Below are 8,455 nucleotides of genomic sequence, written 5' to 3'. Positions count from 1 at the left end.
CAGGCACAGGAAGCAGAGGGTTGTGGTGCGAGTAACCTTACCAGAATTGGGTGATGTTATGAATGGTGTTACACAGGGGTCAGTATGCTATGATCACTGCCTTGTTAATATATGTATATAAATAATGTTTAATAGGAATATAAGTAACAAGTTGGTTACGTTTGCAAATGGTATCCAACCTAGGCGGATTGGCAGATAATCTGGAATCTGTTAAATCATTCCAGAAAGACTTGGACAGCATACAGGCTAGGGCAAATTTGTGGCAGATGAAATTTAATGTAAGTAAATGTAAAGTTTTAAAATGTTAGGTCTGAATACACAAGGATAGGTCTGAAAATCAAAAATACACATTATGAGAAGGATTTAGGAATTGTAGTGGAGTCTACACTATCAACTGCCAGACAGAGTTCAGAAGCCATTAAGAAGGCTAACAGACTGTTAGGTTATATACTGTAGTGCCCTGATGTGTAGAGTACAAGTCACAGGAGGTTATGCTCAAGCTTTGTAACGCATTGGTAAGACCTTATCTGGAGTACTGTATGCAGTTTTAGTCTCCAGTCTACAAAAATGACATAGCAGCACTGGAAAAAGTCCAAATGAGAGCAAATGGGCTGATTTCAGGATTATAGAGCATAAATTATGAGGAAAGATTAAAAGAGCTGAGCCTTTTCAGTTTAAGCAAAAAAAAGTTAAGTGGAGACATGATTGAAGTATTTAAAATTATGAAGGGAATGAGTCCAGTGAATTGAGACTGTTACTTTAAAATGAGATCAAGAATTATTGGAAACTTGTTAAGAGTAAATTTTGCACAAACATTAAGAGGTTTTTCTTCACACAAAGAACCATAGGCAGATGGAATACTAAGTAGTGTGGTAGACAGCAGGACTTTAGGGACCTTTAAAACTTAACTTTTGGTAGAATTAAATGAATAGGACAGGCAATTTTGTTGAGCTAATTGATCTTTTCTTGTCTAGGTTGTTCTAATATTCTAATGTTGCAATAGTGTGGGAATATGTGCTATTTGGAGGGGTCTTCTAATTCTTTTGGCAGAAAACAGAGAAAGGCCATCTAATTAATCAATTAAAGGCAAAATCTCTTTTTTGGTTAAGGTTTTCTTGAGAACTCAGCACAGGAGTACTGACACAGTGGGATTTCTACTCTTTCTATGCAGCATGGGGCATGGTGAAAAGAGCTGATTAAAGGTCACCCATAAAGCCAACATTAGCTCTTGACCCTGTGGCTCAAGCAACTTTTACCAGCTGTTTCTATCATTGTACAGCATGCCTTCCAAGTTGTATATGAAGCCATAACTCACTGTAATTACTCCAATTATATTTGCCTCCACTTGGACATGAGTCATGTTTTTTTCCTTTAAGACACATTCCTTGAAATCCATTTAATAAATTGCTTTTAACCAGGAAAAAATGAGGAATCAATAGAGCATGAATGGCAGCAGTTTTTCAGAAATATCACACATCATTTCATAATGACATAATGTAATGTTTCAAGAAGTGCCTCGCGTTACAGATTTTCCACTCATCCAGGACATATAAAAATAACTCAGCACCAGTGTGATTACACATATGTCTATCAATTTAGCCTAAATTTTTTTTGCAAGTAACTAGACATCATTCATGTGCAATGCTTTATTATTGTTTTTTCTATTTATTGCCTGTCTTAATTCAGAGAGGTGCTTTCTTTGTTTTCTCTTGTGGCAGAGATAAGGAGAAGGCGGATGACAGGCCCACTGACATAGTGGGGAGGTAGGGGGCTGTTGCTAGCATCTTACATTTTTAGCATGAATAATTGATTGTGTGAATTTTCAAAGACATACTTTGTCATTTGTTGAATGATCTTGCTACATTTGTTTGCACTCTTATTTGTACTAAAATGTGTGAAAAGAATTATATAAAATGAAGATTGATTGATTATGTAATATAGTGTGAGAATACAATTTATAATAAGATGAATTTGATTTATCCATCAGTGAGCTGCTGTTTCTAAGTAAGACATGAAAGGGATCCACTGTAAGACACCAGCAACAGGCACAAGTACGAGTACCAACCCTTAATGGGACCCCTGCTGTCATAGATGTGCACACTCACTTAAATCAGACAAGCCAATATGAGCTAAACACAAGCAGATATTTGGAAATCATGTAAACTCAACTTAGATGGCAGCTTAATGCAAAATCCCGCTGATGTAATAGTGCTGCGAGGTGGCCTAAAAGATACAGTAACTGCCTTATTATAAATATAGCATATCAAATAGTGAGACAAACACTTAAATGAAGTGTCTGGATGTTAGAGTGCTAATTAAACCTGCCTGAACCGGCGTTACATGCAAGCTTTATCTAATCTGAGAACAGCATTGCTAACAAAGAGTCCTAATAAAGGTCTGGTATACAGTAAATAATTTAATCTCTTCTGATTTTATAATACCTTTACCACACTTGTTCAAATATCAAAATAAATTATAAAATATGAACAGGAGGCAACTCGTTTATGTGATTTTCTGATGCATAAATTAGCTTGTCACTTCATTTCAACTTTGGGCGGTGCATTGGTGTTTTCAGTAAATGAGGTATGTGGCAATGGAGAGAAACTCTTGTGAGTGTACAGTGGCTTATGAAGTATTTTGTTTTATAAAATGTCTTTTTTCTACTGTTAGTTTTTGAGCAAAAGGTACTTTTCTAGTTCCTGTACTGTTGAGAAAGTAGGGAATTCTCAATGTGTGTGGTCTTACCATTTTCTCTTTTTGAGAATTGATAAAAAACATGCTATAGCATGTATTGTAACTGAATTCGGGTTTGTCTTTAGTTTCTGTCTTGGATCCTCCTCCAGTAAAGATGGAACTCTGACCCTCTCTCCAATAGCCTCAACATGGAGCCAATAAAAAGTGATTTCTGGTTAAACAAGATTTTCCTCTTTCTCTGTGGTAGATACTGTATATGCAGCTGTGGTGAGTTCACTGCATTATCTGACAGAGACCAGTGGGACTGTTCCAAAAGAATCAGAAGTAGTTAGATAGATAGATAGATAGATAGATAGATAGATAGATAGATAGATAGATAGATAGATAGATAGATAGATAGATAGATAGATCTGCCCACTGCATCATCATCCCACCGACTTTTTAGAATCATCAGTGTAGTTACTTCTTGCCGATATCATCTATAAATTAAGAAAACTAGCATGTCTATGATTGTGCTCAAGGGCAGCACTAGCAGTGTCTTTGCATGCCTTGCTAAACCCAAGTATACAGATGCCTATATTAAAATGAGGTATTCTGTTCTGTCACTCTAAACATTTTTAGTCTTTATTATATCATCATCACATTTGCAGTCACCTATTTTCCATTGATGCACACACGCCTCTCCTGTCTTCCTGCACAAGTTATGATGTTTGGTTTTCTGCATCCAGGTTGTTCCTGGAAAATTCCTTATCCACCTTTCTTGAATTTGGCCTTCTCCTTAGACACTTCTTATCTCTAGGAATTCTGTTCAAAACGCGTGTAGTCCATCTACCTTCTGTTCTTCTGGCTACGTGACATGCCTAATCCTACTTTTTTTAATGATGGCATTGGCATCCTCTATCTTGATTTTTAACCTGACCCATTAATTTCTCTTTCTTTCTCTGTGGCTCGTTCAGTTACTCTCGGGTTTTCTTCATTTTTTTAATTCAAAATCCATACGCGTATACAGTATGAGGATGGACCAAAAAATTACCAGAACTATTAAAAAATGTTATTATAAAATGCACAGCAATTTCCTTTTAGCAGCAATCAAAATATTCTCCTTCAGATGCAATACCCTTTGTTCAAAAACTTTTCCCTTTCCTGGAATCATTTCCTGTACTCATCTTTTTGCCATGTCTAGTGTATTTCTTCCATGGTAGCAAATTTTCTTCACTTCAGTCCCAATTTTAATTTTAGGAAATAAAAGTAACAGGGAGTGGGATCTGGTGAATAGGCGGGTGTGAACCATCAACCACATTGTTTTTAGTCAAAAACTCTTTGACAATGCAATGTGTGCAGGTGTGTTGCCACTGAGCAAAGTGCAGTTTTAGGTGCACCATGTCTATGGATTTTTTTGTTAATGCTTTCCTGCAGATGCCTCATTTGTTCAGTGTAAGGTTGCTGATTAAAAGTCAGCTGATGGGGAACAAACTATATGAACAAGTCCATTAATGTCAACAAGCATATTCATTATTATCTCTTGAAAAAAAAACACCCAGGTCATCTGCATGACTGTAGAATCCACATCATAAATACACACTCAATCAACTCGTCATGATGCCAATTGGCTGACTGATGAACCAGAATGTAGGCTTACAATATTTACCTGCAAATTCAATAACTACATGGTTACTCCTTTTCTACTCAATGATTCTGTGAATTCGTAGGTCTCCCTTTGTATATTTAACTATAAAGGTTATTCCTTGCCTTCAGCTCAGCTGCAACACTGAATTACATTATGTAGGATTAATAAAGTGTGAATGTATTCCCCTCAGGGATTAATACAATGTACCAAATGCCAGATATATATATATACTGTGAATTGAAAAGCAAAATCAAAAATAGCATTCTGGAGGATTCTGTATTTAATACATTTCAGTAATGCAGAGCTGTATTCTCCTCAGAAGGTGGTCCAACAATGAATGCCAACTTCTGGTGAGCACCCAGTTAAACTGGGCTGTGACTGAAAGGACCATAGCTTCAGCTGCAAGGGAAATGACCTCATCAGTCCAGTGACTTCTCCATTCTAAAGAACAGATTGAACAAAAGTTACTAGTCATCTCACACTTTTTTTCCCCAAATTATTTCACCACAAACCCAAAAAACACTCTCCATGTTCGCATGCCTGAAAATATATATACTCATGTACAGGGTTGCCAGATTACTACAGACCTAAGTAAAATTATGCTTTCATGTAGTAAATATCTCAATATGTGGATCAGAGTTAATGGAGCAATACATAATATGCCCCATCCAAAATGCTAATTAATTTACTCTTCCTGCATACTTCAGATTCAAGATTGCAGGAAGCCTGAGTTAATCATAATAGCACTGAATGCAAGGAAAAAAGCAAACTTTGAAAGGGCACCAATAATCACTGGGAAGACACCAGGTCATTTTGGAGTTGCTGATTAATCTAACATGCAGATCTTTGGGATGTGGGAGGAGAAACATATCAGTAAAGGAGAAAATCCTACATGGAAATGGAAAGAACATGCAAATTCCATAAAGAGAGTAACTTGGCTGGGATGTGAACCCACTCCCCTAGAGCTGCAAAGCTGCAACGCTAGAAATCTCTGTTACTAAATGCATAAATATACATATGCTTGTAAAAAAAAGTACAACATAAAACTGGCAATCATTTGGCTATTCCATAACAAGATGTCCCTTCCTATCATATGAATCTGTCAGGCTAATCTACTTGCTCATCAAACAAAAGCACCCCCATATTTAACTCCCACCACCTTCTGTCATGATCCTTAGTTCTTCCTCCTGTCAGTGAGCCTTCTCTTTAGGTGCAGTTATTCTCCAGGCATGAGGCTTTAAATCTTGTCTCCTGAGATCACTTTTGCTGGACTCAGGTCATACTTCTTCACTTAGAATCACAGACTAGAGGTGTCTCCACCCACTGCTGGTGTTTCTGTAACACCGTATGTCAACAGTCAATAGTCTCTAATTACAGTCTTCAAAGCAGCTCTTCACCAGTCCACAGTATAAATGAGCTGCATGGTTGCCCACCCTTTATATATATGTTTTTTGTCATTGGGTCTGTGTCTTTGTGACATCTGTTCCCCTGACATGAGTAAAATATTTCTACCTCTAAAAAACTGCATTGGTACAATTTTTGTGTCACTAAAAAATAAAACCTGTATTCTATTTGTAGGTGTACAGTTGTCATAACCCCATAGATACACCCCCAATGCCAGCTCATTCCTTTGTTTCTGAAAGTGTTCTACTGCCACATTCATCCATTTTCCAACCCGCTGAATCCAAACACAGGGGTCTGCTGGAGCCAAGCCCAGCCAACACAGGGCACAAGGCAGGAACCAATCCTGGGCAGGGTGCCAACCCACCGCAGGACACACACAAACACACCCACACACCAAGCCCAATTTAGAATTGCCAATCCACCTAACCAGCATGTCTTTGGACTGAGGGAGGAAACCCACGCAGACATGGGGAGAACATGCAAACTCCACGCAGGGAGGACCCAGGAAGCGAACCCGGGTCTCCTAACAGTGAGGCAGCAGTGCTACCACTGTGCCACCATGCCGCCCGCTACTGCCACAATGATCTAATATTGGAATTTCTGATAAAATGAAAGATTGCATCTATAAACATCTCTTTTATGACATTTTGATATTTTAATGTTTAAGTACATATCAAAATGAAAACATAATGAGGCAATGCAAAATTGAGGAATATAAAGTATGTAAAAAAAGGAAAAAGAAATCATCCATCCATGTATTAATTTTCTCTAGTGCAGAATTGTAGAGAGCTGGCGCCTGTCCTAGCAGCACTAGACGCTAGGTGCTAGTGCATAAAATGAGACACTCACATACACATGTCCACACTTATAATGAAAAAAAAAAACAGAAAAAAAAATCACTGAAAATAAAGTTGTGAAAGAATCAATGATTGAGGCAAGAGGGATGTGCAGAAATACACTAGCAAGTAGATTAATGACTTGAGTAGACAAGTAGTCATAAGTACAGTAGTGGATAGACAATTGGTTAAGACAAAATAAGCCACAAAATAAGGCTTGAGGCTTGATATTACTAAAATAGACAAAATAGCTTGTTAATAATATTACCATGAGCAAGAGGTGTGATCATAGACACAGACAGTCCTTCATTATTGGCCAGCCAAGACCTGAGGAAAAAAAAGGAAAAAAAAATAGAAGCATGGGTTATTCCTAAAAACAAGACATATACATGCCTAGATTTGATGGATGAAACATGTCTCCAAACCTAACACACTAAACACAGTAAAATTCAGCAAACACATTTTCTGTAAAAACTGAGATGTTTCCAACGAGGAAAAAGAATGTCTTTTGTTTAATGTACCCTTCTGCGACATTTAAGAGTTTGCTGTAATAAATGCCACTGTTGACATTGTCATCAGTGCATGCTGAGCTAATGTACAAATAGACATTTGTGTACTTCTAGATTATCAAGTTCCCGGGTAGCCTGGGCTCCAATCTCCCTATGCAAGAAAACTTCAAGGAGGCTACCTGCCGATCATAGTTGTTAAAATCAATGAATGTATAATCAGCAAAGCTCAATCATTTCCTCAGCTAATAGAAGAATAATTACAGTTATAAGTATGTTTTGTGTTATTACTTTATTTTTAGCTTGCCTTGCTCAACTTAAAAGTCAACTTCATACTTTTTTGACATAGTGGCTTACCTTAATATGTGTCAGGGCCTGGGTTACTATTCCAACCATTATTCTTCCATCCATTATTGAACTTTCATGGCTGTAGATGACCAGTCGCCTATCCCAGGATCACTGAACGCAAGGCAGGAAAAAACCCTGAACAGGATGGCAGTCGACAATCACACCCATAACCAAGCAGGGCCAATCTAGTGTCACTGGTTAACCTAACACACATGTCTCTGGGATATGGGAAGAAAATGAAAGAAAAAATTGTACTTTAATTAATTCATAGTGTTCCTCCAAAATCATCAATTTTAAAAATGAAAATATCTCACTGCAGAAGATTTGCCTCCAACAGCAGTATGCATATCTATCTATCTATCTATCTATCTATCTATCTATCTATCTATCTATCTATCTATCTATCTATAGTCAGTCATGCGATCTTGAGTAGTGTTTTACGAGTTTGTAGTGGATGACTATGGGGAAGGAAAAAGAGTGTAAAACTGCCACAAACTTTTGTTCCATTTGTTCCCTTAGAATGGAGGAGGAGGAAGCACATAAAGACCAAAGTCACTTCCTTCAAACACAAATCCACACCCCTTTTGGTATCAAACCTATTTAATCAAAGCTCTCACAGGAAGCCTGCATTCAATATCAGACAAGCTTCTGAGAAGAACAGAAAGTTCCTTTCTGTTTATAGGAGTTTTGCCAAACCGTAATTTAGCATGTTGGTGACCTCCTTCTTCATCTTTCAGACAACAAAATGAAGTGGAGCATTCTCTGAGACCCCAATGCTCATGGTTTGTTTCAGTTCTTCATTTTACACTGTTATCTGTTATATGATGCCTTTCATGGATCTATCTATCTATCTATCTATCTATCTGGAATGTTGTTATTACATATTTTTACTGTAATATCAGAAGTGTTCAAAATACAAAATGCCTATCATATTTCCTTAATAGCCCTTGGGAGTTAAAAGTGTCTTTTACTATCATCATTTTCAGACAGTGTGCTCCCACTGGAAGTTGTTCATTCACATGTCATATATTTAGAAATGT

At 37.3% G+C, this 8,455-nt stretch overlaps 1 long non-coding RNA gene across 1 annotated transcript; it reads right to left on the bottom strand.

Annotated features, from left to right (window-relative positions):
- Positions 1-4,606: 4,606 nt before the first annotated feature.
- On the bottom strand, positions 4,607-7,476 carry LOC120526773. Its single transcript, XR_005633159.1, has 3 exons — positions 7,425-7,476; positions 6,830-6,888; positions 4,607-4,762 (listed from the first exon to the last, which is right to left on the bottom strand). It is a non-coding gene; the product is annotated as an uncharacterized LOC120526773 (long non-coding RNA).
- Positions 7,477-8,455: the final 979 nt, after the last annotated feature.

The sequence above is a fragment of the Polypterus senegalus genome, chromosome 3, assembly GCF_016835505.1.
Source record: "Polypterus senegalus isolate Bchr_013 chromosome 3, ASM1683550v1, whole genome shotgun sequence".
Lineage (NCBI taxonomy): Eukaryota > Metazoa > Chordata > Cladistia > Polypteriformes > Polypteridae > Polypterus > Polypterus senegalus.
This window is presented reverse-complemented; position numbering and strand designations above follow the sequence as displayed.